At 37.8% G+C, this 27410-nt stretch overlaps 1 protein-coding gene across 1 annotated transcript in view; it reads right to left on the reverse strand.

The window, feature by feature from the left end:
• The window catches only part of Sv2c (synaptic vesicle glycoprotein 2C), a 234060-nt gene that overhangs the window by 64980 nt on the left and 141670 nt on the right, over positions 1-27410 (reverse strand). The window lies entirely within an intron of this gene.

Raw genomic sequence — 27410 nt, forward strand, 5'->3', positions numbered from 1 at the left:
CTCCCTACTCTATTCTTAGTTGCTCTCATTATATCAAAGAAGACATCTGGTATTTGTTTTTTAGGGATTGGCTAGCTTCACTAAGCATAATCTGTTCTAGTGCCATCCATTTCCCTGCGAATTCCATGATTTTGTCATTTTTTAATGCAGAATAATACTCCATGGTGTATAAATGCCACATTTTTTTAATCCATTCATCCATTGAAGGGCATCTGGGTTGGTTCCACAGTCTAGCTATTGTGAATTGTGCTGCTGTGAACATCGATGTGGCAGTATCCCTGTAGTACGCTCTTTTAAGGTCTTCAGGGAATACTCCGAGAAGGGCAATAGCTGGATCAAATGTTGGTTCCATTCCCAGCTTTCCCAGGAATCTCCATACTGCTTTCCAAATTGGACGAACCAATTTGCAGTCCCACCAGCAATGTACAAGAATACCCTTTTCCCCACATCCTCGCCAGCACTTGTTGTTGTTTGACTTCCTAATGGCTGCCAATCTTACTGGAGTGAGATGGTATCTTAGGGTGGTTTTGATTTGCATTTCTCTGACTGCTAGAGAAGGTGAGCATTTTTTCATGTACTTGTTGATTGATTGTATGTCCTCCTCTGAGAAGTGTCTGTTCAGGTCATTGGCCCATTTGTTGATTGGGTTATTTGTTGTCTTATTGTCTAATTTTTTGAGTTCTTTGTATACTCTGGATATTAGGGCTCTATCTGAAGTGTGAGGGGTAAATATTTGTTCCCATGATGTAGGCTCCCTATTTACTTCTCTTATTGTTTCTCTTGCTGTGAAAAAACTTTTTAGTTTAAGTAAGTCCCATTTGTTGATTCTTGCCATTAACTCTTGTGCTATGGGTGTCCTGTTAAGGAATTTGGAGCCCGACCCCACAATATGTAGATCAGAACCAACTTTTTCTTCTATCATATGCAGAGTCTCTGATTTGATATCCAGGTCCTTGATCCATTTTGAGTTAACTTTTGTGCATGGTGAGAGGAGGGGATTCAGTTTCATTTTGTTGCATATGGATTTCCAGTTTTCCCAGCACCATTTGTTGAAGATACTATCCTTCCTCTATTGCATGCTTTTAGCCCCTTTATCAAATATAAGATAGTTGTAACTTTGTGGATTAGTCTCTGTGTCCTCTATTCTATACCATTGGTCCACCCGCCTGTTCTGGTACCAGTACCATGCTGTTTTTGTTACTATTGCTCTGTAATATAGTTTGAAGTCTGGTATTGCTATACCACCTGATTCACACTTCCTGCTTAGAATTGCTTTTGCTATTCTGGGTCTTTTATTTTTCCATATGAATTTCATGATTGCTTTGTCTATTTCTACAAGCAATACCATTGGGATTTTGATTGGCATTGCATTAAACCTATAGAGAACTTTTGGTAATATCGCCATTTTGATGATGTTAGTTCTGCCTATCCATGAACAGGGTATATTTTTCCATCTCCTAAGATCTTCTTCTACTTCTCTTTTTAGAGTTCTGTAGTTTTCATTGTATAAATCTTTCACCTCTTTTGTTAGGTTGATTCCCAAGTATTTTATTTTTTTTGAGGATATCGTGAATGGAGTGTTTTCCCTTATTTCCATTTCAGAAGTTTTGTCGCTGATATACAGAAATGCCTTTGATTTGTGTGTGTTGATTTTATATCCTGCCACTTTGCTGAATTCATTTATTAGTTCTAGTAGTTTTTTTGTAGACCCTTTTGGGTCTTCTAGATATATAATCATGTCATCCGCAAATAGTGATAATTTAAGCTCTTCTTTTCCAATTTTTATGCCTTTAATTTCTTTCGTTTGTCTAATTGCTCTGGCCAGTGTTTCGAGTACTGTATTGAATAGAAGTGGTGATAGAGGACATCCCTGCCTTGTTCCAGATTTTAGAGGGAATGCCTTCAATTTTTCTCCATTCAGAATGATGCTAGCCTGGGGCTTAGCATAGATAGCTTTTACAATGTCAAGGTAAGTTCCTGTTATCCCTAGTTTTTCTAATGTTTTGAACATAAAGGGATGCTGTATTTTGTCGAATGCTTTTTCTGCGTCTATCGAGATGATCATATGGTTCTTATTTTTAAGTCTATTGATATGGTGAATAATATTTATTGATTTCCGTATATTGAACCATCCTTGCATCCCAGGGATGAATCCTACTTGATCATGGTGCACAATTTTTTTGATGTGCCTTTGTATCCGATTCGCCAGAATTTTATTGAGGATTTTTGCATCTAGGTTCATCAGAGATATTGGTCTGTAGTTTTCTTTCTTTGATGTGTCTTTGTCTGGTTTCGGAATCAATGTGATGTTGGCCTCATAGAATGAATTTGGAAGAGCTCCCTCTTTTTCTATTTCCTGGAATAACTTGAAAAGTATTGGTATTAATTCTTCTTTAAAGGTTTTGTAAAACTCCGCTGTATTCCCATCCGGTCCTGGGCTTTTCTTGGTTGGTAATCTTTTGATTGCTTCTTCAATTTCATCCATTGATATTGGTCTGTTCAAATTGTGTGTGTCCTCCTGACTCAGTCTGGGCAAATCGTATGTCTTAAGGAATTTATCGATGTCTTCACTATCCTCTATTTTATTGGAGTATAGGTTTTCAAAATAATTTCTAATTGTCTTCTGTATTTCTGTAGCATCTGTTGTGATATTGCCTTTTTCATCCCTTATGTTAGTAATTTGATTTCTCTCTCTTCTTCTCTTCATTAGCATGGCTAAGGGTCTGTCAATCTTGTTTATTTTTTCAAAGAACCAACTTTTAGTTTTGTTAATTTTTTCAATAGTTTCTTTTGTTTCAATTTCGTTGATTTCCGCTCTGATTTTAATTATTTCTTGCTTTCTGCTACATTTGCTATTGTTTTGCTCTTCCTTTTCTAGGGCTTTGAGATGAAGTGTGAGCTCATTTATTTGTTGGCTTTTCCTTTTTTTGAGGAATGACCTCCAGGCGATGAATTTCCCTCTTAAAACTGCTTTCATTGTGTCCCATAGATTCCGATAGGTTGTGTCTGTATTTTCATTTATCTCTAAGAATTTTTTGATTTCCTCCTTTATGTCTTCTGTAACCCTTTGATCGTTCAGTAACATATTGTTCATTTTCCATGTGATATTGAATTTTCCCTTCCTTCTTTTATCATTGATTTCCAGTTTCATTCCATTATGATCAGATAAAATGCATGGTATTATCTCCACCCCTTTATATTTACTGAGGGTTGCCCTATGGCATAATATATGGTCTATTTTTGAGAAGGATCCATGTGCTGCTGAGAAAAAAGTATATCCTCTTGATGATGGTTGATATATTCTATATATGTCAGTTAAGTCTAGGTTATTGATTGTGGTATTGAGTTCTATAGTTTCTTTATTCTACTTTTGTTTGGAGGATCTGTCCAATGGTGAGAGAGGTGTGTTGAAGTCGCCCATAATTATTGTGTTGTGGTCTATTTGATTCTTGAACTTGAGGAGAATTTGTTTTATGAACTTCACAGCACCATTATTAGGTGCATAAATATTGATAATTGTTATATCTTGTTGTTTAATGGTTCCTTTTAACAGAATATAATGTCCTTCCTTATCCCTTTGGATTAATTTAGTCTTGAAGTTGATTTTATTCGATATGAGGATGGCCACACCTGCTTGCTTGCGAGGACCGTGTGCGTGATATATTTTTTCCCAACCTTTCACCTTCAGCCTGTGTATGTCTTTTCCAGTCAGGTGAGTCTCCTGGAGGCAGCATATTGTTGGATTTGTTTTTTTAATCCATGTTACCAGCCTATGTCGCTTTATTGGAGTGTTTAAACCATTAATGTTTAGAGTTACTATTGATATATGGTTTGTTCTTCCAGCCATGTTTGATTATTTATCTCTTTTTTTTTTTTCAATTTAGTTTGTTTCTCCATGATTTGCTTTCCCCCCTCTGTCTGTCTTTACTGAGGTACTTCCCACTGTTGGCTTTGGTTATTGTTTTTCATTTCTTCCTCGTGGAGTGTTTTGCTCAAGATGCTTTGCAATGCTGGTTTTCTGGCTGCAAATTCTTTTAGTTTTTGTTTATCGTGAAAGATTTTTATTTCGTTGTCATACCTGAAGCTTAATTTTGCTGGATACAGGATTCTTGGTTGGCATCCATTGTCTTTCAGTGTTTGGAATACGTTGTTCCAGGATCTTCTTGCTTTCAGCGTCTGTGTTGAAAAATCCGTTGTTAACCTTATTGGTTTACCCCTGAATGTAATCTTTCTCTTGTAGCTTTTAATATTCTCTCTTTGTTCTGTATATTGGATATCTTCATAACAATGTGTCTTGGCGTTGGTCTACTGTGATTTTGTATGCTCGGTGTCCTGTATGCATCTACAATTTGTATATCTGTTTCCTTTTTTATTTCTGGAAAGTTTTCTGTAATTATTTCATTTAGTAAATTACTCATTCCCCTGGTTTCAATTTCTATCCCTTCCTCTATCCCAATGACTCTTAAATTTGGTTTTTTTATATTATCGCATATCTCTTGTATGTTTCTCTCATGATTTTTAACCATCCTATCTGAGTTGGCTAGACTCTTTTCAAGTTGATATATTTTGTCTTCATTATCAGACGTTCTGGCTTCTAGTTGCTCCACTCTATTAGTGATACTCTCATATGAGATTTTAATTTGGTTTATAATTTCCTTCATTTCTAAGATTACTGTTTGATTCTTTTTTATAGTCTCTATCTCCTGATATAGATGCTTAACTTCTTCTTTTATCATTTTATGTAATTCCTTCTCAATGTGTTCTTTCGCTGCTTGAATTTGCTGTCTTGTGTCCTCTTTAAGGTTCCATTCCATCTGTCTAAGGTGTTCCCTGAGTTCTTTATATGACCACTTTTCTGATGACTCTATGTCATTCTGAATATTTGGGCTGTCCTGTGTTGTTTGTACTCCTTTTCTTCCTTGCTTTTTCATACTGCTCATTTTGCTTTTTGTTCTGTTTGACTGTTGAGTTACTGTCTACTCCTATAAATTTATTTGATGCTTGGGAGGAAAGGTATTAGCAGGGAAGGGAAGAAATCACCAAAGAGAATGAGAGTAACCAGGTAGAATTCAAGGAAGGGGGAATAAGAGAATTGAAAAGAAATGGAAAGACAGAGGAAGAGAAGAAAGAGAGAAAAAATTGAAGATTTAAAAGAATTAAAAAAAATAACAATAGTAATAATAGAGATGAGGATTAAAATTAAAAAATAAAATAAAATAAAATAAAATGAATTTTAAAAACACTTTTTTTAAAAAAACAGCAACAACAACAACAACAACAAAAACCCAACCACAACATCCACAAAAAAAAAGAAAAAAAAATTAATAAATGCAGTCTTAGAGTCCGATTCACTATTCTTCCATTAGGTGAAGCTGTGCCCACCAGGCTAAGCTTCTCTTCTTAGTAGGTGGGAGCCTGTCACTGTGCAGCAGCTTTTCCTCCCGGACTGGGCAGGTCTGCTCACCGGTAATGCTCACCACAATACTGGCTACACGCCAGGTCTGCTGCTCCTGTGTGCCCTGTTTTCATGGCCACCTGGGCACGCTCTCCCTGTTTGCCATTCCCTGGAATCCTAAGTTTGTAGGGCTTGGAGTTGAGGACCCGCGGCGAATTTGCTTGCCCTCTGGTAGTCACGCCCCCGGAAACTGGTGCAAGAGACCTCAGATGTTACCTCTGGTGGGAGCCGTAGCTGGGAGTTCCGTGCGGTGGGTCCCGCGCCACTCCTGATTCCCCCGTGCGGGCAGGGCTGTTCGAAGTGCCCAGTGGTCGGGACTATTTGTCCGTTTGCCGTGTGGTTGGGGCCCTTTGCAGAGCCCAGTGGGCAGGAGTTGTTCACAGGAGAGGGGTGGGGGGGGGGGGTCGTGTGGTTTGCAGCTCCGAACCGGCTGGGGGTGGGATGGGTGGGTGGGGGTGTTGTTTGTAGCGTCAAACCGCCAGAGGCAGTTCACAGACTCAGGCCTGCGGGCCCAGTCGGGCCGCGGCCATTTGTATGTTCGCTGCAGTTCGCTGCAGTTCGGCAGCGGCCGGCTGGAATGTGTCCCTGATCCGCGTTGTTCCCGGCTGGGAGTGGGGTGGGGGTGTTGTTTGCAGCGCCAAACCGCCAGAGGCAGTTCCCAGACTCAGGCCTGCGGGGGGCCCAGTCCGCCGCGGCCGTTGGTACGTTTGCTGCAGTTCGCTGCAGTTCGGCCGCGGCCGGCGGGATTGTGTCCCTGTGGGATTGTGTCCCTGATCCGCGTTGCCTAGATTCACTCGCCTGAAACAAACTGACCCCTCCCACAGACTTACTAGTTATCGGCAGGTCTCCTTTCAATGGAATATTGTTAGAAGTTCCTCAGCAGGTCCCATGCAACTGTATTTATGCGTTTCTCTGATCCCGTTACTGCGGAGGTACAGAAAATGCTGCCTGCTCGCCGGCCGCCATGTTGGAACCCCTGACTAGATTTATAGATGCATTACCTCTCTACCTCCTGCCAAGTCTGATGAGGGAAGCAGTTCAGATTGTTAAAGATCAATGAGAATATTATGCAGCAGTTTTTAAGATAGGAAGAAAGTTGATTTTTTCTTTCCTTTTTTTTTTAAATACATAGGGATAATAGGGTCTAAATTAAATTATGCCTACAGGTAAAACTGAAAAAATTTTAATGTAGTGCAATTCAATAATTAAGAATCATTCATTTTATCATAATGAAATCCTCATAGTAGGAATAGTAAGATTTCTGGGGCATAGGAGTAGATAGATATGTTGGGAGAAAAGAATGGAACAGTCCTAGAAATGTCTACGTTGGGTTGTCCGTAGCACAGTCAGGGTCAGGGGATTCTAGGTGGAGTAGGATGGAACCAAACTTTATGCTCATTAAATCCCAAGGCTTTTTGAGAAACTGTTCCCTTCTCACACTTTTAAATTAACGTTTACATTTTTTATCATAGTTTGGAATCTATCTATTGCTAAGGGTTAAACTCCTGGCATACTCTAAGTCTTAAACAAAATCCTAACATTGTTCCTTAAAATGGACCCGAAGGAATCTAAATACCACAGCCATTTTGAACCTGTCATCAACCACTTGAAAACGACACCAACAAGCACTTGTTCAGAGGAACTTTTACGTGATTTCCTTTTGTTCTTGAACTTGAATTTCCATTCCACCTTCTCCACAGAATTCTAACCTAATGTAGTATATTTTTATGTATGAATCATGCTATTATGATTTTACTGATCAACTTTTGTCCCTCTCTGCATCAGACACACCTATCTGAATTTAAACTGTAAAGCCATGTATTGTGACTATGAGCTTTCTAAGTGATAAAAATTATGTCAATTGAGATATTATTATAATTATCATTATGTGATCGATCAATACAACAAAACGTTGTATAGTTTGTGAATATATTTGAACTAAAAATAAAGATTTTTTGACTATATATTTTTTTATAACATGAAGTGGAGAATTTTTTTTCCCAGTTGTTTGATGCACCTGTGAGTGAATATTACATATTGTTAGAATGAATCCGAGCTCATCATTGTTCTTATTCACATAGTAAGTAAAGTGACTGGAAGGAGTTTTTCTTCTAGCTACATCACTCAGTTCTGTGAACTCTTAATGACTGTGATCTATCATTGAAACTGTTAATGATGTACCAGCTTACTTGATTAAGAACCTCCTTTAATTTTGTTAATAACAAAGTATTAGAAACCACCTGAGGGCAAAAACATTTATTACTTGCTTACTAGAGCCACAAACGCTTTTACTTGTTGCACCAATATTTTGAATTGCCTCTCTGTTCAGAATCCAGAGGTTACTAGCCTGATGATAGTGAGAGGTACGCATCTTATTTGTGGAGTAAAACAAAGGTGAGTTCTTAGTTCAGTTTAAGGAAAGATTTCATATAGACATGAGCTTCTCTCTTAAAGCTATACTGCATATAAACTCCTGGACAGTGAGTTTGCATGTGTTAGGTTGAAGAGCAAGAGTCTCGAGTTAGCCTGATTAACAGTTCTACTTCTCCTACCTCACTGATCTTAAGTAAGGAACTTACTCTTTTCAAACCTCAGTTTTCTCATCTGTAAGGTGAGAATAATAACAATAACCTTTGGGGCTATCTGGAGGCTCAAAGGAGAAAATAGGAGGAAAATGCTCTGTAAACTAAAATTCTGTCAGTGTTATACATTGTTTTCAGGACTATTTTTTAGACTAATGATCCTAGTTGAACAATAAAATTACGATCAGATATGAAGAACACAATGATGCCTGTCACTAGAATAAAGAAGTCTTACTAATAAGTTTACAACACAGGTTTCCTGAATTTCTAGTGATAAAATAATGAGTGATATGTGTCCACTTCTAAAAATGAAACAGCAGTGTTTCTCAAAGTATAGACCCTCTATCAGCAGCACAAACATCACCTGGAAACTTAGAGATTCAAACTCTTCTGGTTCCATTCAGACCTACTGAATCAGAAACTCAGGGAGTGGGACCCAGCAACTTCTGTTTAACTAGCCCTGCAGCTGACTCTGCTGCTTGCCAAAGTTTGATACCCTTCTGCTCAGGAAGCTTTGTTTATATGTGGGGTTTCCCAGAATGGAGGCAGGCATGAGAACCCAAGAGAAAGCACTTTGAGTGAATTCATTCTCTATCAGCATGCTAGAGAGAGAAAGTGGCTTCTCTCTGTCCACAGGTGGTGCATTTGCTGGCGGTAACTGCAGAGGGACAGGGTCCACTCAGGGAAGGACACAGGGTCCACTCAGCAGTTATCAGAAAGTAACTGAAGAGCTCTTATCAGACACAGGATGCACTTCTTGTGGGCAAAAGTAAGACACCCTTTTGTCTTCTCTTTTATAAAGAGAAACAGAGTCAAAAAGAAAGAAAACCATCCACTAAGATGTCCAGGGAGATTGAATAGTGCTTATCTGACTACGAAGAACTGGATTTTGTTCTCAATGATCTAGTTTTCTGCTTCTGGGCTGTTTCTGTGCAGCCAATGTTGCTCCTCTATCTTTCACTCCAGACTCCTAACACTGACCCAGAAGTTAACTCCATGCCAGACCTGTCTCAGGCAACACTAATTAAATGCACCTGGTAAGGTGTCCAAGGCAGGATCACAAGCTTGAGGGGTGACCTGCCTAGGCAAGTTAGCAAGACCCTGTATTGGAGGGGGGTAACAAGGCAGAATAGGAGGGCCTCAGTATTATGGGGGTGAACTCCATTCCATAATGGCTCAGATAGGAAGAATGTAGCTGTTTTTCCAAATGGATGCAGAGCTCCTCTTTCCCAGTATAACCTATTTAGTGCTTCTAGAAAACAAGTGAGAAGAGGTGGTTCAGAAATACTGGTTACTAATGGGATTTGGATGCTGTTTCCATTGGATGCTTGTTTAGTACAAATTAAATTATCATAGCCAGGGGAAAAAGACAGCAACAATAAGCCACAGCACACACAAAGAAGAGAGGCAAGCTTTCAGCCAGGGTATCTCTGACAGGTTGACCTTAATATAGTATTTAAAAAACAGTCTTTTTTTTTTTTTTGCTGAAAATATATGTAAGAAATAAAAATTAAGTTAGCTAATAGCACTTATAGGTATTTTATTTAATCTAATAGTTGTGTTTGGACTTTCTTGACCAGGTTTGAAGAAACATAGACTTTGTAAAACAAACAAACAAACAAACAAACAAACAAAAAACCAGTCAAACTAATAACTAGTGGTAGTGAGGCAAAGATTGGGAATTTGTTGATTTTTTTTCCCTTCAAACAGGGGTGGGTACACAAGGAAGAATTAAAGTCATCATCAACCATTGGATTTTCACACCTGAATTCTATGTTTTAGAGGAAATGACTTTGAAAGAAAGCTGAGAGATCTTTCTGTACAACAAATATTCAGAATAAAATGTTCCAATTGTGAAGCAAATGTCAAAGTAACCCACTGAGGGTTAATATTAAACCAATACCATTGAAAAATCTCATTACCAGGACTGTGGTACAAAATTGTGCTGCTATATGGTTGACTGAGTCGTCTCTGACTCTGGAGATTTATATACCCCATGGCTCTGCAGAATCTTCCATTGGGCCCAGCTCATTGCTGCTACAGACACAGCAGAAAAACACGGCCATGTGCATCAGCAGCTCACCTACCTGTCAGCACATACATTAAGGCAGAGCAAGCAGGGATAGGCTCGCACTCTCTTACCACACCAAAAAGCAATCTGTACAAATAGACACCTTTGTAACTGGATGGACGTGTTTTTAGTATATTTTTGTTAAGGCTAGTAATTATAAAATTAGTCATCTTCCTAACCAAATACAAGCAGATGTCAGCATTAACATGATTATTCAAAGGTCTCAAATCTTATTAAATGCTACCCCAATTGACTTTAAATTATAATGTTACAATATTTCACAAAGCTAATGTTGAATATTTAATGGGTTTTGGGATTGCATCATGCATTTTTCCAATTAATTTCAATGGTCTTTTAAAAAAAAAACTTAGTGAACATTTTGCATCTGGCCTAAAACCTTTCTCATGTCTATGAATGCATTAAAAATAACATCGGTCTCCAGAGTAAACAGAATCTACTACAGGAGCATCCAACCTAATATTTTTATAAATGCAGAACAGCCATTAATTACTTGTGATCTGTTTTGAATCATAATATTATAGAAACAGTCTTGCAGTGCTCTTGCATGTGTACTTTCCTATGTGTTCCTCAGAGAGAGACTAAGTCTCTTCTCCTAACCCTTTAAAGTTGACCTAGAATTTTACCTTTCTTCCAGATTTAGTAATGACATAACTATTAAAAAAAAAAAAAACTTAACACACTATAATCCCATCCACATGGGAGGTCAAGGCAGAAGCATCACAAGTTCCAGGCTAGCTTGGGCAATTTAGGGAGAACTTGTCTCAAAATAAAATAAAATAAAATAAAAGGGCTGGGATGTAGCTCAATGGTAGCATTCTCGCATGAGGCTCTGGGTTCAATACCCAGTAAAACAAAACCAGAAATTGATAGCTATTTTCTCTGAGTGGCCCCGTTCCAGCCATAGCATGACTACACTCCTCTTAATACCTGCACTTTTCTCTAAGAATAGGAACTTCTGACTAATTCTTTTTCACTCAGTAATTCAACAGATTATTTACTGTGCATCTACTATGTACAGATACTAGACTGGAACAATGGCTGCTGTTATGGGTTTCGGTATGTCTCCTTCCAATCTATATGGTTACATTCTAGTACCTGTAACTGTATTTAAAGACAGGACCTTTACATAGGTAAAGTTAAAATGGGCTCTTTAGGATGAGTCCTCATCCAATAGCACTGGTGTCCTTGTAAGAAGAGGAGATTAGGACACACAAAACACAGTGAGAGGAACAGCCATCAGAACACAAGAAGAGGGCAGTCATCTTGCTAGCCAAGAAGAAAGGCCTCAGAAGAAAACAAACCCACCAACCCCTTGATCTTAGATTTCCAGCTTCCATAATTGTGAGAAAATAAAACTCTGTTGTTGAAGCCACCCAGTCTGTGGTAGGTGTTAGGGCAGCCCTAGCAAACCAACAGCTGCCTTAGGGACAGTTAAGCTATTCCTTGACATGGCTGTGAATGATAATTTGATCAAAAGAATATGGAAGCCAAAGTACACAACAATGAGTTCTTCCCTTAAGGTTATTTCCAGCTGGGAGAACATTGTGCTAAGTGAAATAAGCCAGATTCAGAAAATCAAGTTTTCTCTCATATGTGGAAGCTAGAGAGAAAAGAGAGAAAGAAGGGGATCTCATGCAAATAGAAAAGAGACTAGTAGAGCAGAGGATGGGGATTAGGAAGAAGAGGAGAGGAGAGAAAGGGAAACAACTGTGGAATGAGGTTGACCAAGTTCTGCTATGTGCAGTCACCATGAAGCCTGCTATTATGTATAATTACAATTCACCAATAAAATTTTAGGAAAAAAAAAGAATATTTCCAGTTTGCAGCATTTTAAAGGTGAATAGGACATGTGTGTAACCTGACCACCAGTAGCCCTGAACTAAGAAGAACTTTCCTGGTTTGGGACAATTAATTTTCTCCCTTCAATATGGTCTCACTTCTCTTTTTATAGGTACCTAATAATCACCGTCATCTAATACCTCACCAGGTGGGAGCAACTGGCTAAGACCTGTCTTGAATTTCATGCTTTATTATCTACTTACTTTTATCCTCATGCATATAGTCTTTTAATTGCAAATTTAATCTTGGAAGCTAATGATAGTGACATTGTGAGGACTTTGAATAGTTTAACTTTTCAGTTTTAACACAAAAAGAAACATTACTTTTGGCCCACAACTTTTAAAATTCTGGCTTAAAATCAAAATTCAAATATACAGACTACTTAGATTTTCTTCTTCTTCTTTTTTTTTTTAAAGAGAGAGTGAGAGAGAATTTTTTGATATTTATTTTTTAGTTTTCGGCAGACACAACATCTTTGTTTGTATCTGGTACTGAGGATCGAACCTGGGTCTCACGCATGCCAGGTGAGCGCACTACTGCTTGAGCCACATCCCCAACCCTAAATTTTCAATTGATAGAATCAACCCAGTTTCCCAATGTTATGTCCTTCCCTTGGACAAATTTTATATCATTTTCTGTCAGTGTGTGACAATTTTAAGAAGGTATACAGTCATCCCTTGCAGTAATAACTCACCATCTGAAATGAGCACACAGATAAAAAAAAAAATCACCTCAGGAGAAAATGAACTGTACTTTGTGAATGTAATTTTTTTTTCTATTTCTTGTTTATACTTCACAGCACCTACTTGTATCCCTAGTCTTGGAAATGGAAGGGGTGGTTTTAAGTAAGCAACAATTATAGATTAATCAGGAGTGGACAGGAAGCATACAAATAATTGCAACATATGTCCATGGGAAAACATTATTAAATTACAAATACTCACCTGAACATTTTTTAGGATTGCATCCATTGCACACAGCAGAACCTAAGGTACAGTCATTCTAGTTTAGGTATTTTCTCTCCTTGTTATTGTTAGCTCAGATCACCAATGTGCTCTGATTATAAGTTAATCCCTCAAGGGGATCAGCACCGTTGCCCTTGGTCTTACCCAGGGGAAAACTGAGACATACTGGGGATAAACAACTCAGAATTTCTGATTTTTAATCTCTGTTTCTTCAATTTTCATTCTGCAAACATCATCAATGCACATCACAGAAAATATGTCACATGCAATCATTTTTTCAATAGAGAGATACAAAGGAAAAGTTAAGGATGACTATTAGCTCCCTTTGAACCTCCATGCTGTTCATTCATGGGTCGTATTTCTGTGGGTTTTTACTAATTCATGGCCCAATTTTTTTATAACCACAGAGCTGGCCCAGGTAGGAATTGACATATGATGAAAAATACAAGCATACATGCATGCTCATGTTGTGTCGGGGGGCGGTGTTGGGGTTGGGTAGTGTCAGACTGGGGACACAAGTGTCTATGGGAAGTGGGACAGCTCCACTACATCTTGCTTTGGTGGGTATTCAAAGTACCCCCTTCCTCCTCCTTCTATTCTGATTCTCCAAGAAGAGTCTTTCATTTGGGGTCTGAGTGTGTGTTGCTGCTTAGAATTCATGGCACATGCCCCCAGAAGATGCCTATTTATGTGGTCACAAATAGCAAGTTGAACAGATTCTCCTGAAAGTACTTAATGGGGCAGTTATTTTGATGTTCTGTACTACTGAAAAAATGCATTTGTGCTTTTCAAAGTGAGGTTTACAACAACAAAGACACTGTATCGGGCAGGGAGAGCCCGATTTACCTAACTCAGATGTCAAATTAACAATTATTCAAAACTAGTACTTACATATTACAAATAGTTATTTTTTTTTTCTATTCAGAAAAATACTAGGAAATTTTGACTGTATCCTGGTTGCTTAGTACCAATAATTGTAGCAAGGTAACCGCAGGCCTACAGGTATCTACTGTTACAGAAGTGAAGGAATACACAGGAAAATCACATGGGGTCTTAAGAACATAAATAAAAGGAATTGCCTTTGTTTTCCTGGCTATTCTCCCAAGCCAGGCATCTTCATGATGTAGACCTGGAGTTAGGAACTAGATGTTTTATGTTGGTGATGGGTATAGTATCAACAAAGTTTAAAGATAAATATTTATCCATGAGAATTCCACAACCACAATTTATTCATGCTGGAAAAATATTTTATGTTCTGTGTGTAATTGTTTTTTACACACACACACACACACACACACACACACACACACATACACACACACACACACATCCCTATCTTTTGCCTCGATGGATAGAACTAGAGTCCTGGTTTTAGTTTTTACTGCAGTATTTTAGTGGTTCATTTAGTAAATTGTCTTCTTTGATTAATCACACCTGTCTTTCTGGTTCCAATAATTCCATCCTTTAAATATCTTTAGATCAAATGGCCATAAATCACATACTGCCCCAAGCCAGCTATGAATAGCTCACAATTTCAATTAGCATACAGACTTAACAGCTGTCATTAGTGGGAACTGCAGTAACTGGAGGAATCATAGTTGACCAAACATTAAAAACCAGTTATGGCCTCAGAATCTCATCTAATCAAAACATTTAATACACCTAAAACTCTTTAACCACAATGCCAATGAATTCATGAGCTTATGGGGAAAAAGAAAACCATTAAGTTTAGGTTTGTGTGAGTGTTTCAGTAGACTCACATAAAAGTAGCTTCCTGGTTACTAATCTGAGAGTTTTTTCTTAGCTTTCATTTTGTTGGATTCTTAGGAGCATGTGACCCAGTGACTTTTGCACAAACCAAGCTTCTCTCCTAGCCTCTGTTATTACACCATCCTGGTTCCCCTCCATACCCTGGCTTCTCCATTCTACAACTTAATCCTCCTTCCTTTTCCTCCAAGTTTGGTTGTTTCATTCATTCATTCATTCATTCATTCCACAAACATTTATTGAGGGCTTAGCATTAGAAAATCAATAATGGCAACTTCTTAGTATTTATAAACTAATGGAAAATCCAAATACAGATATATAAAGAATAATTAGAATGTAGCATGACAAATTAAAGATGGAAGATGTACAGGGTGCTTGGGAGATTATACTTGTTGGTAGCTAACCCAATTCTGGGGCACAAGGCAGGGAATCTCCAGGTCTGTGAAAGCTGACGTATAAGTCCTAAGGAATGAAATCAATTCCTACCAGGATGAGGATGTGTGCAAATGGCTCTGTTCTTTATATTATCTCTTCATGAGTGTGTTTATTTAACCATGTTCAAGTGCCTTACCTGTCCTGCTAGACATGGACTATCCAATAAGAGCAGTCATTAGCTACATGTGGCTACTGAGCCCTTGAAATATGGCTAGTGTGACTAAGGAACTAAATTATTTTACCAAAGAAGTGAAGTTTTATTTTAATGAATTTAAAATTTCAAATTAATACAATTAAGCTACTTAAAACTGTTGAGAATGTTTCAAACAACTTGGGTATGAAAATGCATTTTCAACTTTAAATTTTATGAAATCTAGAGTTTCAATTTCATTCCATTGAAAACTTGCATCTGAATTGAGATGAACTGTAATATAAGCTACATTCCAAATCTGAAGACTTCGTACCAAAAGAAGAATGTCAAATACATCATTTTGTATACTGAGTATATGTTAAGATGATCATATTTTGTGGCTTAAACAAAATACATTATTAGAATTAGTTGTACATTTTTTATTTTTTAATGTGGTTTCTAGAAATTTTAAAATTATATTGTGACTCGCTTTCTACTTCTATTGAACAGTGCTGGACTAGATTGTAACTCTTTGAAAGTAGGAACTGGCTCTTACTTATCTTTTGCTTTGTCATTGTGTTTTGTGAGTGACACATGTTCCATAAATATTGTTGATATGTAAGTTTCCAATCTACAAATACTTCAATTGATATTGATTATACAAATATTTTGGGAGGAGCCTACCATGCTAAACCATATTTTAGGTTCAGGGGCACACTGCTAAATGAGACAAAGTTCATGCTTTTGTGGAATTTCATTCTAACTGTAGACTCCATGATAAATGAGCATTTTAAACAAAGGGAACTGTATTTCTGAAGGATCCTTCTGGTTCCCTTGTTGAGAAAAGACTGTAGTGAACAAAAGTGGACCAGAGAGATGAGTGAGGAGGCTTTGGCATTAGTCAACAGCACCCAGGTGTGTACACCGCAGGAGAAGAAGTTAAGATAAGTTTGCTAGATGACAGTGGAGCCATGCCTTCAGACATTCCGAGGCAAAATTATTTTCAGCCCAAAATTCACACTACAAATCCAATATATAATTTGAAGAAGACACCAATGGCTATTCAAGTACCCAAACTAACAAGCAATCAAGCAAGCAAACAAGCTTCTGTTGAACTTTTGTAAGGAAATTACCAGGCGATTGTCCTCCACCAAGAGGAGGGCATAAGTTAAAAGGTCTCAGGGGTCCCAAAAACAGGGAATCAACTCAGGAGAGCCGTGGAGGAAGTGCCAGCATTGCAGGTATACAGCAAAACTAAGAAGTAGAGAGACCAAGAATTCTGGGAGAAATGTCTCTGGTTAAAAATAAATAAATAAATAAAATTGTGGACAAATAGCATGGCTCTGAACTTTGGCCTGAAAATAATTTTGTCTCAGAATTTGCATATGGGTCACCTGATACATTTAATCATGTCAAAAAACTACATTGAGAAGTTGTAGATATGGGAAGAATTTGTGAAACACACATAGAAAACTAGGCAAATGAAAACACAAAATAATTATTAACTCCAAGAAAGGCAAAAATTATCTTAAAGTAATCATATTCAAAATACTATTTAGCTCAGTAGGAGTCAGAATAATATAAATTCTGATTACATTTGACATTCCTCACTCCACATTGTGCTGTCACTGTATTGTGAGGATAAAGTGAAGGAGAATTTGGGGGTGGGGGTATAAAAGCATGAATTGTCAATTTCTATACTTGCCAACAGATAATGTGTAATAGACATTTGGAAGGGAAACCATATCTATATAATACAGATAAATGAGACAACACAGAGAAAACTCTAAGAGTTGAAAGTAGTCTTGAGAAGGAATTGAGGGTGGGGAAAGAAGACAGAGGACTGCTTTTTTTCATTATTATCTCTGAGTGATATTTGACTTTTAGGACCATGGACATTTGTTACTGTGATTTTAAAAATAAACTAAAAATAGATAAAATGTATCCTAAAGCTCTGAGACAACTTTTATGTTCTTTCCCTTGTACCATGGAGCCAGTTTTGTTTGGTAATTAAGGAAGTGAATTGGAAGTCTTCGGGCATGCTGCTAAAATGGTGTGTAGAGCATCTGCTACCAAAAAAAGTCATTGCATTTAATCCTGGAGAATAAATAACTCAGCAGAGGCAAGGGCTTTGTTATTCTGTAAGAAAGCATGGGGCCCTCCACTGAACTCTGCAGCATGCAATTTCTAGATTAAGATCATTGGGTTTCCTAAAATATACAAATTCTTCAATTTCACATAGGATTGTTAGAGGGGGAAGACAGCTCATATCACCTGTTGTGTCTTCTCCATTTTAATCGGCCAAGAAGTGAAAAGAATTGTGCTCAGCTGCAGGGTACAATAATAAAATATACTGAAAGAAAATACAGTGGATTTGTAAAATTATAAATTTCCCTCTGGATATGAAAATGGGTCAACAAACATTTTATGATTTTTTAATCTTAAGTAATATTTGCACTAAGCAAAATACCATGTGAAATGGATAGCCTGAGGTTTTCAATATAAGCATCCATGGTACATCCAAGGACAAGGTTCTATGTTTGGAGTTTCAGTTACACTGTAACCATTGCTCATATTATAATACTATTTGCATTTAAATTTTCATAGTGATTTGATTTTTATTATTTTTCTTTGTAATTCTAATGCTCTTTATTAATATATTTAACATTACATTACAAAAGTCTCAATTTTAGAATGTTTTCTCTCAGTGCTGTGATACAGAAAGCTTTACCAACTAGCACATATCATGTCTTAGAAAAATTTATAACAGGAAAGAAAATCTAATGAAGCTTTGGTTATCTTCTTATCAAGACATTTGTAACACCTCTGCATTCTTTTTAATATGTATTCTTTGTAGTTGTAGATGGACACCATACCTTTTTTTATTTATCTTTATGTGGTGCTGAGGATCGAACCCAGGGCCTCACACATGCTAGGTGAGTGCTCTACCAGTGGGCCACAACCCCAGCCTGACACCTCTGTGTTTTACTACCTATATTCATTTATTACTTGACTATGTCTGTAAGATATTATTAAATATCTCATCTTCATTATCTTAATTTTTTTTAACCACTTTTCTCCATGGATAAATCTTTTATTCTCTTTTCTTCTTTCTTTCCTTCTTTCTAAGATACTTTGTAAAAATATATCAATTCAATCAAATCCTGAAAGGCCAAATTAGAAATTAGGGGCAAGAATTTGAGTGTTGGTTGGCTTTAAATGCAAAATGAAACATGAATTTTTACATTGTCTACAACTATGTTAGTTCTTCCCTCTAAACTGATCAAACACCCCTGCCTTAGGAAACGCAGTAAGTAATTCTGATGAAGTCTGGTCAGCAGGTGAAGCTGCTCCAGCTTTTATCTCTTGATTACACTCACTGCAGGATGAGCAGTGTGAAATCACTCACCCATATCACCTTTCATTATAACCCAGGTAAGCACAGGCCACCCTTTTGATTGGCTATAATACACTGCATAAAGGAAGCTTCAATTTTCCACTAAAGTGTGCACCAGAGGGAGAAGGGAACACAAATGAGCAAATCAATAACCTTTTCCCCAAAATGAAACTATGATTTATAATGCTCTTACAGTCTGCCAGGATGCTTATTTTTTTTTTAGGATGGTGGCCGTAATGCTGTGGGCAACCAATGGAAACAGAACCCTGAAATCAGGTTGTTATTTGCTGCTCGAATCTCTACTCCATTGAGGAGGCAGAACAATATATCAGAATAAAACCTCACCTCTTTGAATCTCTTCAATTTGGAAATCACAGTACCAGAGAAACAAAGCACTTGATTCTTATTGAGTTAAAAGCTCAAAAAAACCCCTTTCCTTCTGAGAATTTGGCAGATATTTTGTACATACACGCTGCAGGCAAACCTTGAATGTATTGTGCTGGGTTTGAAACATGGGCATTTTATTTGGAATTGTTTTTTTTTTAATTTGAATCATAATTTCCTTCAGAAACATGCAGAGACTGGTGTAATACTGACTGTATAGCCTGGTGTGAATTTTTGCTGCATAAAATTAATTTTGTTGGAGTAAAAAGGCTAAAAGTTAAATTGCTGAGGGTAGGCAGTCCTAGGGACATATCATAGGTGCTTCTAAATTACTGGTCCTATAGAATTTAAGTATTCATTGAATAACATGTTACAGTCATAAATCAAACAGATATGCCCATATACATCCTAGCTTGTAACAATTCATGACACTTTAAAGAAATAAAGCATTTGTTTAAAATAATTATACATACAGAAGCCTGCCTAAAAAAGCTTATCCTTCTACTTTGGGAATTAATACAGTTTAATTGCTGTGACATAAGAAATATTTCAGTAGCAAACCTTCCAAGACAAGAAATAAAATCAATTATGAGCTGCAGCAGGCTTAGCACATTAATACCCTTTTTTCCAATTCACAAATAATTGTATATACATGTATTATATAATTAAATATTTATGGTGCACAATATTATGTATATGTGTATGTTGTTGTTGTTGTTAGTGCTGGGAATCGAATCCAGGGTCTTGCACATGTGAGCCTTACCATGAAGCTATGCTCCCATCACAAAACATAATATTTTGATATAGAGGTTGTTTACTCTGTGGAATGACTAAATCAAACAAATTGGCAAACCAATCTCTTTCCATAGTTATCAAAAATTACAAAATTTCTCTCAGTAGAAATAAGACTTAGTGATCTATTTCACAGAATGATGACTATAACATCTATGTCTTAGAGGACTGGATAAGAAACAGGTGAACTGATGCGGGTGTTGGGAACCTTGGAAATGATGATAGATACTGTGTTTACAGGTGCTAATTAACTCTGTAGATTCCCGCATTAGGCAGAGAAATTTCATTCAGAGGGCTCCTAATCCATTCCTCTGCCTTTAAAAATTACTTACCAGTATATATTATATTATATTAGAGTTAAGGGGTGGAAAACATTTTCTAGTCAGCAGACCTCAGGTACCCAGGCTTGGAGAATCCAAGGTTCCCAAGGTGTAAGAAAAGCCTTCTGATTCTTAGTCTGAGTCTCATTATGCTATTTTATTCTTTACATATCTTATCTCAGACAATGTAGTGTAAATTAATAATTAAAATGAACTCCAATGAAACCCTTGATGTTTTATTTTCTTTTTACACCTTACATGCAGAGGGCTAAATTAATTACCCTCTATTACCATATTATTAGATATTGTACAAATAATGTGCATCATTACTTACCCTTTTTATCAACATTCCCCACTCTCATTTCCTTTCATTTCCCCACCCCCCAGAGCTGATGCATCCTCATTGTTAGTTTGAATTTGAATAAATCCTTATAATATATATTGGCAACATGATCTCCTCATTTATATAATGGCAGTTATATATTGCCATTCATTTATATAATGGCAACATGATCTACTCCGTATTCTTTTCACTCAGTGCTGTTTTTTAGACATATCATATTGCCATGATTGTTTCTATTTGATGCCAAGTAATTCTAGCACCTTTGACATAACCATTCCCCTAGTGAAGAACAGATAGATGGCTCCAATTATCCCCTTTCACAGACAACATTGCTGTGAACATTTTTATACATGGCCTCTTATGGATATACACATACATTCCTCTGGGTATATTGTAGGGATGGAGTATGTGTGGTTAGCATTTATATATTTACAAATTTTGACAAGTATCATTGGATTTTTCTCCAGAATGATAGAATACTCCTCCATGTACTTTTCTCTTAGCATGACTTTAAGGACACTGTCCACATACATGCTCTCTCTCACCTCTGCTGGACACCATCTTGCCCTCTCTATATTGAGGAAAAGAATAACCCATTAGCTTTGGAACTTGGAGACTTGGAACTAACAAAGAAGGAACTTAAGTGCAGGCCATTGTGAAGGTAGTAAAGAGTTTTAAAGGAGTGACAGTTAGTTGATATGAATTCTAGTAACTAATCCCACTAAAAGACTTGCATCTCAAGTCCAAATGGAAATAAGAGGGCCAAGAGTCTGGGCTGACTGACTGGGAGAAGCTTTTGGTCCTCGTTACTTCACTACTCATTTCTAATTGTCCAACATGGAAGTAAGAAAGTAACTCAAAAGCTGGACAAACCCCATTTGTCCAGAAGAGATCCTAGGTTCTGAAATAACAAATGGGACTTCAAAGCTAGAGGGGGTTAGAAAGAGCTTTGAATGACCATATTGCCTTCTTTTACCAGGGTGGGGGTCCTCAGACTGGCAGACATAGGAGTGGAGGTGGGAGGGTGGGTGTTAGTAGGATTTCCACTTTTAGTCATAGTTTATATGAATGCTGGTCTAGAAATTTCCCTGCCATCCTGGCTAGGCCATTTGAAGGATCCATCCTGAGACAGGAAGAAAAGGACATTATCCTAAACTTACAGTCTTTAATGGAAAGCCGGGCATGGAACTGCAATGGGTACAAGTGACTTCTTGGGCACTGGCCCAATAAATGGTAAGTAAACTATGAAGCCACCAAGAATGTGATGTCTAGGGACATACATGCTGCATGGTTCTGGATTCTGCAGTTTATTAGATGGGTGACCTTGGGCTCCTTCTCCCAGTCTCTGTTTTCCTTCCTCCAAAATGAAGATAATGGTACCTATTTCATGACACCGTTGTAAAAATTAAAGAACTAACATACCTTCATTTTTTAGAACAGTGTATATAGTACATATTAAATGCTCAGTAAATGTTAGTAAACAAAATTGATAACAGATCTTTCTGTTAAGAAGTAAGTATGGGGTGTTTCTCCCCAACTATGACCCCTCTCAGTTCCTCTCATTCCCCTTAAGAGAGTGACCTCAGTCTCAAACTTAAAAACATGAGGTTCTAGAGGACAGACTCATGATTTTCTTACTTTAACTGTCCATCTGGATTTTTCCATCTTCTCCATGTTCCTGCCAAGTGCTCTTAGAACACATCAGGCAACCCTTCCTTCCTGCTTTTTGGTTTTAAAGAGCCTCTCTGCTGTGAGTCACAGACATACTCTCTGGTTACCTCAGCCCCTGCTTCCGCCCTGTCACTTTTCAGCTACTCATCTCAGTGCCATTCCAAGGACAGCCATGCTGAGAGGCTTTTCCTTGATAAACACCCAAATGGATCTAATCTAGTCTCAAAAGCATGGAAATTCCCCCTGATATTGCAAGACCTAATGAATGCCTGACACTTTAAATAGACCAATGTTCTGGGTCCCTTGAGAAGCTTGCAAAGGCTGTAGACACAATGCTTTAGAATGCAAACATGAGTCACAGGTTAGAAAAAAAAAGAGGAGAGAGAGAGAGAGAGAGAGAGAGAGAGAGAGAGAGAGAGAGAGAGAGAGAGAGAGAGAGAGAGAGAAAATAAATCCAGAAGCTTGAACAGCATTTTTAATGACAATACTCTAGCAGCAGCTTAGCAATGACAAACCCCTGGCTGCAGGAGAGCTACTTGTGGTTCTACTAGTCTGTGTAACAGCTCCTGCAGAGATCTTTGCTATGTGAGATGTGAAATGCAATGGAGTGGAATGAGCTGCCCTTCTTTGCACTCCATCAGCCACAACTGCTAGCAGGGTGGGAACTCATTCCTAAAAATGTTGATTCACAAAGGAAAAATTAATTTTTCAGTACATGCATATTTAATAAAATGAATGAACTGAGAGTAACTGACTTTGACCGGATGTGTGGAGGGCTCTGACATCACTGAGAGGGGCATTCACTGAGCAGGGTACTGATTATGGGGGTCTGTGACTCAATTCAACAAAACTCCTCACTGTGGGCTAGCTCAGGTGAGGCATTGTGTTCTGTGGCATGGAGGTTATAAAGATGACTAAGACTGAATCTCTGCCTCAGAGTCCAGAAATTGCTTAGAGTTCTAAAGAAACCAATATTTATTTTTTATTGATGGTATGAAGAAAATCCTATGAGGCAGTGATGTATGTCAGGCAGAAGAAGTGAGTGGGAGGATGCTCCAGCAAGCTCTGGGTTAATGGCTCCTCCTATGTATTTCCACCAGTATCTCCTTTAAATCAGAAAGGGGGAAACAACTCTTCCCACAGCCTTTTTTTTCCTTTTCTTTCTTTCCTCTTGTGGTCTCCCACCCTCTGTCCATGACAAGATGGACAGAGGGTGGGGTTCTGAGACAACCTTGAGCACAAACCTTACATAGCAAGAGGGAAAATGGTCCTGAGAGGAGCTGCCTGCCACTTATTTCCAGCTGTGGTCTTCTGCCTGGCCAGCTCTGCACAGAACAGACTGTCATGTTATGAGTTTTATTGCATCATGAGATGAGGGTTCTGAAAATCTTCACAAGGCACCAGTGGTAATTCTCATGTAAGGTGTCATTATGTGCCACCTTCACTTATTTACGTCACTGGCTTGAACACTAAAATCTTTTAGTTGGCCATCTTGTTCTTAAACTGTTAAGGCAAATAAAGTCAGGAATCCTCTGATTCCTCATAATTCAGTGTCCCTTACTACCCTGCTCCTCCTCCCAACCTTCACCTAACCCATCAAACCATATGAACTCTCCTCTAACTACAAACACACTTGTATGGTAAAGGACACAGAAGAATTCAAGGTGGACCCAGCTAACTTCCCAAGGACTTAAGGAATAGGGGCTTTAAACCTATAGGCTGCATTAGGGAATATGAACAGTAAGGATTTGACTCATTGCTGTGATCCCAGACCAGATGTTTCCACTACTACCTTACGTTAGAAGCACTCAAGGCTTCTGGTACAAGGCAGGCACAGAAGGGTTGCCTGATCAATTTTTGACAGTCACAAAGTGCCACATTATACTCTCATAAAGTAATCTAAATGAAGGATCAATTCCAAAATTCTAGAATCTACTTCTTCACTAGATAATTTAGACAGAGAAAATACAGAGGTTCCATGGCTCCCAACTAATTTCCTAATCCTTGCTAGTCATCTTGTTAAGATGTGCTACTAATCATTGGAAAGACAAGGTAAGGAATATATTAGTGACTAAAAGAGCCCATTTCTTCTTCTACTTACTAGATCACACAAACATTTTATTGTTTGATTGAGATCAATAGCAACCACCCTCACTCTGCTCTGACTCACTTTTTCTTTTGCCATACCTGGCCCAGACTTTAAGACTGACCTCTATCACCTTCCCACCACACACTTCTCAGGCTCACTGTTTTCCAACCTCTTTGCAAATATCTTATCCAAGCCCCAACCTCTTCCTGTGTGTTTTATACACTCTATAACATGATGGGCTGCACAGCTAAAGAGCTTCTTCAGGGTTGAGCATGGAATGAGGAATAAGGGGACAATACAGTTCAATCTGTCTTCAAGTGGAAATGTGCTCCAACGTTACATAAAAGACCAGGTACTTCCAAACTTCACTTCCAAGCATCCTGTTATAGGATGGATGCTTATTTCATTGCATATTTGATTCTTCTTCCATCATGCTTTCAACTTCAAAATCTGTCTTATTTAACTATCTATTCTTATAAGGCTCTATTCTAGGTAGTTAATCACGCATCTCAGGGAACTAGTCACACAAGTATCCTCCATATGGTCCATTTATATTGAAAGGCACATTTGCTAAGCTTCCATACTCTGGATCTCCTTGGATTGTTCTCAGGTGCTCTAAAAGCATCATGGGGCAATGGTAAGCTTAATTTTTCACACATACACATACACACACACACACACACACACACAGAGAGAGAGAGAGAGAGAGAGAGAGACAGACAGACAGACAGACAGACAGACAGACAGACAGATAGACAGACAATACAATCACCTAACCCATAAGAAAATAAGGAGTTGTTGGGCCACTTAGTACCAATGTCCTTGCTGGTTGGTTATGTAAAAAAACAAATTTTGGCTGAGACTTTATAAATGAAAGAATATTATGAAAAGCAGATGAGTAACTCAACAACCTTTAACCTTAACAAGCTGGGCAAAACAAGGGAGTATGCCTTCTGGGCACCCCACTATGCATATGGAAGAAAAAAAGATATTTAGTTTCTCCAATGTGCTCCCTAAGACATGAAGAAAGAATTCTGTACCTTTCCACAAAACTGTGTCTCTCTTAAGCTTTAAGCCAGTTCAGTATTATTCATGGACATTTAAGAAATGATAATGACATTCAAACAAGAGTCATTTTAGAAAGTGATGACTATTTTTGTATCCCTCCAAGTGAAAGTTGTTTTAAAAGTGCTGGTAGTTAGTAATCAAAACTTGGTAATGATGTTAATGGTAAGCCTTGGGAAAAGGGTCTAATTAGGTCAGCAAGGGTATTTTCAAAACAGATTTTTTCAAAGAACCCTTCTCCCTGACACACACATGCATTTTGTGTACTTCAAAATATAAAAATTTGCAGTTAAAGGAGCTAGGAAGTGCTCATGGGTCTATAAAAATAAGGATGACTTTATTTTAGAGCAAAAAAAAATCAGAATAGGTTTATAGTAGATATATAACAATAAAAACTCTAGAAAAAAATCTAACAACCCTCAATGTCTTTAACAAGTGCAGTGATTTCTGGTACCTGGAGTGCTTTTTGTTGGCTAGTATCACAAAGTGTGGTGTTAGAAAGTGAACTTCATCTTCCAAAATGCATAGATTGAATCCCTGATCTTTAATGTGACTATGTGTAGATAGGATTTGGGGAAATAATTAAGGTTAAATGAGGTCATAAGGGTAGGGCCCTAATCCCACAAAACGGTGTCCTTACAAGATGAGAAGGAAAGAGACAGGTCTCCCCCTCTGTCTGCCATGTGAGGACACAGCAAGAGGGCCTCTGTCTATAAATCAGGAAGAGAGCACTTGCCAGAAACCTTCTCAGGCAGCACCTCGATCTTCTCCTAGAACTATGAGAAAAAAGATGTGTTGTTTAAGCCACTGGGTCTGTTTTGGTATTTTTGTTGTTGTTGTTTTTAAATGGGAGCTTGAGCAGACTAATACAGGTGGGGCATGTCAGTTAAGAGCCAGAAGCTGCCAGAGTTTGATTTCTCTTCCTAATAAAGAGAGCAAGGTCCTAAAAGGAGAGGAGCCAGTGAAGTGGCATGCTATGTGTGAAGCTAAGGGAGAAGTCCTCATGGGGCTTTTGAAACACGAAGGCCAAGTGAGGATTTACTATGTTGTGGACTATAATGTGTATGATGTAAAATCCCTTCTTATAAAATATTCAGTATGGTAATTTTACTTTAACAAAGAATTTGATATGTGATTGGTTTTTCTTCAGGCGAACAATGGAGATTTAGATCTCAAAAGGCTTGGCATGGGGTTGTGACAGATAAGGGGACAGTGGCCATCTGCATGCCATGGAAACAAAGTGGTTCCAGATAACCCTCTGTGTCACTCTTTGGGGAAGTTTCTTAGTTTTGTCATGTCTGGAGCACACTGTGAAGAAATGAGGATCAGAAAACTGTCTAATGTCTAATCTTCCATTATCTGTGGCACTTTGGGAAATGACAGCTTTTCTATGCAACAGGTTCTCCATTAAAAATAAAAGGGTAAAAACACAACATTTCTATTGCCTTTTATCACAAGATTATTAGAATAAATATGTAAAAATACCCTTTAAAATGATATTACTCATTTGTTTTCTACTTTTTATTTTGAAAAACTTAAAGTTTCACAGAAAGTTGCAAAGATATAGAGGTTACATGTACCCTTTACCTCAAAGGTTAATCTTACATAATTACAGTATAATATCAGAAGCAGTAGACTGAAATTAATGCTGTGTATGTCCAGTCATCCCTCAGTTATCTGCAGGGTGTTAATTCCAAGAAATTCCTTGGATACTGAAACCTACACATGCTCAAGTCCCTTTATAAAAGGGTATATATTTGCACATAACCTAAACAATCTTCCCAAGTACTTTAAATAATCTCCATATTATTTATAATACCTAATACAATGTAAATTCTTTCTAAGTAGTTATCATACTATATTTCTTAGGGAATATTGATAAAATATAAATACAAGTATAAGTATAATCTTTTTTTTCCAAATATTTTTAATCTGTGGTTGGTTGACTCCACAGGTATGTAACCCATGGATACCAAGGGGTGTATATAGTCCTACATCATTTTTTCACATTTGTGGATTCATGTACCACCTTAAAAATCAAGACACTGAAGGGTGGGGATGTGGCTCAAGCAGTAATGCACTCG

The sequence above is a fragment of the Ictidomys tridecemlineatus genome, chromosome 1 (assembly GCF_052094955.1).
Source record: "Ictidomys tridecemlineatus isolate mIctTri1 chromosome 1, mIctTri1.hap1, whole genome shotgun sequence".
Taxonomy (NCBI): domain Eukaryota; kingdom Metazoa; phylum Chordata; class Mammalia; order Rodentia; family Sciuridae; genus Ictidomys; species Ictidomys tridecemlineatus.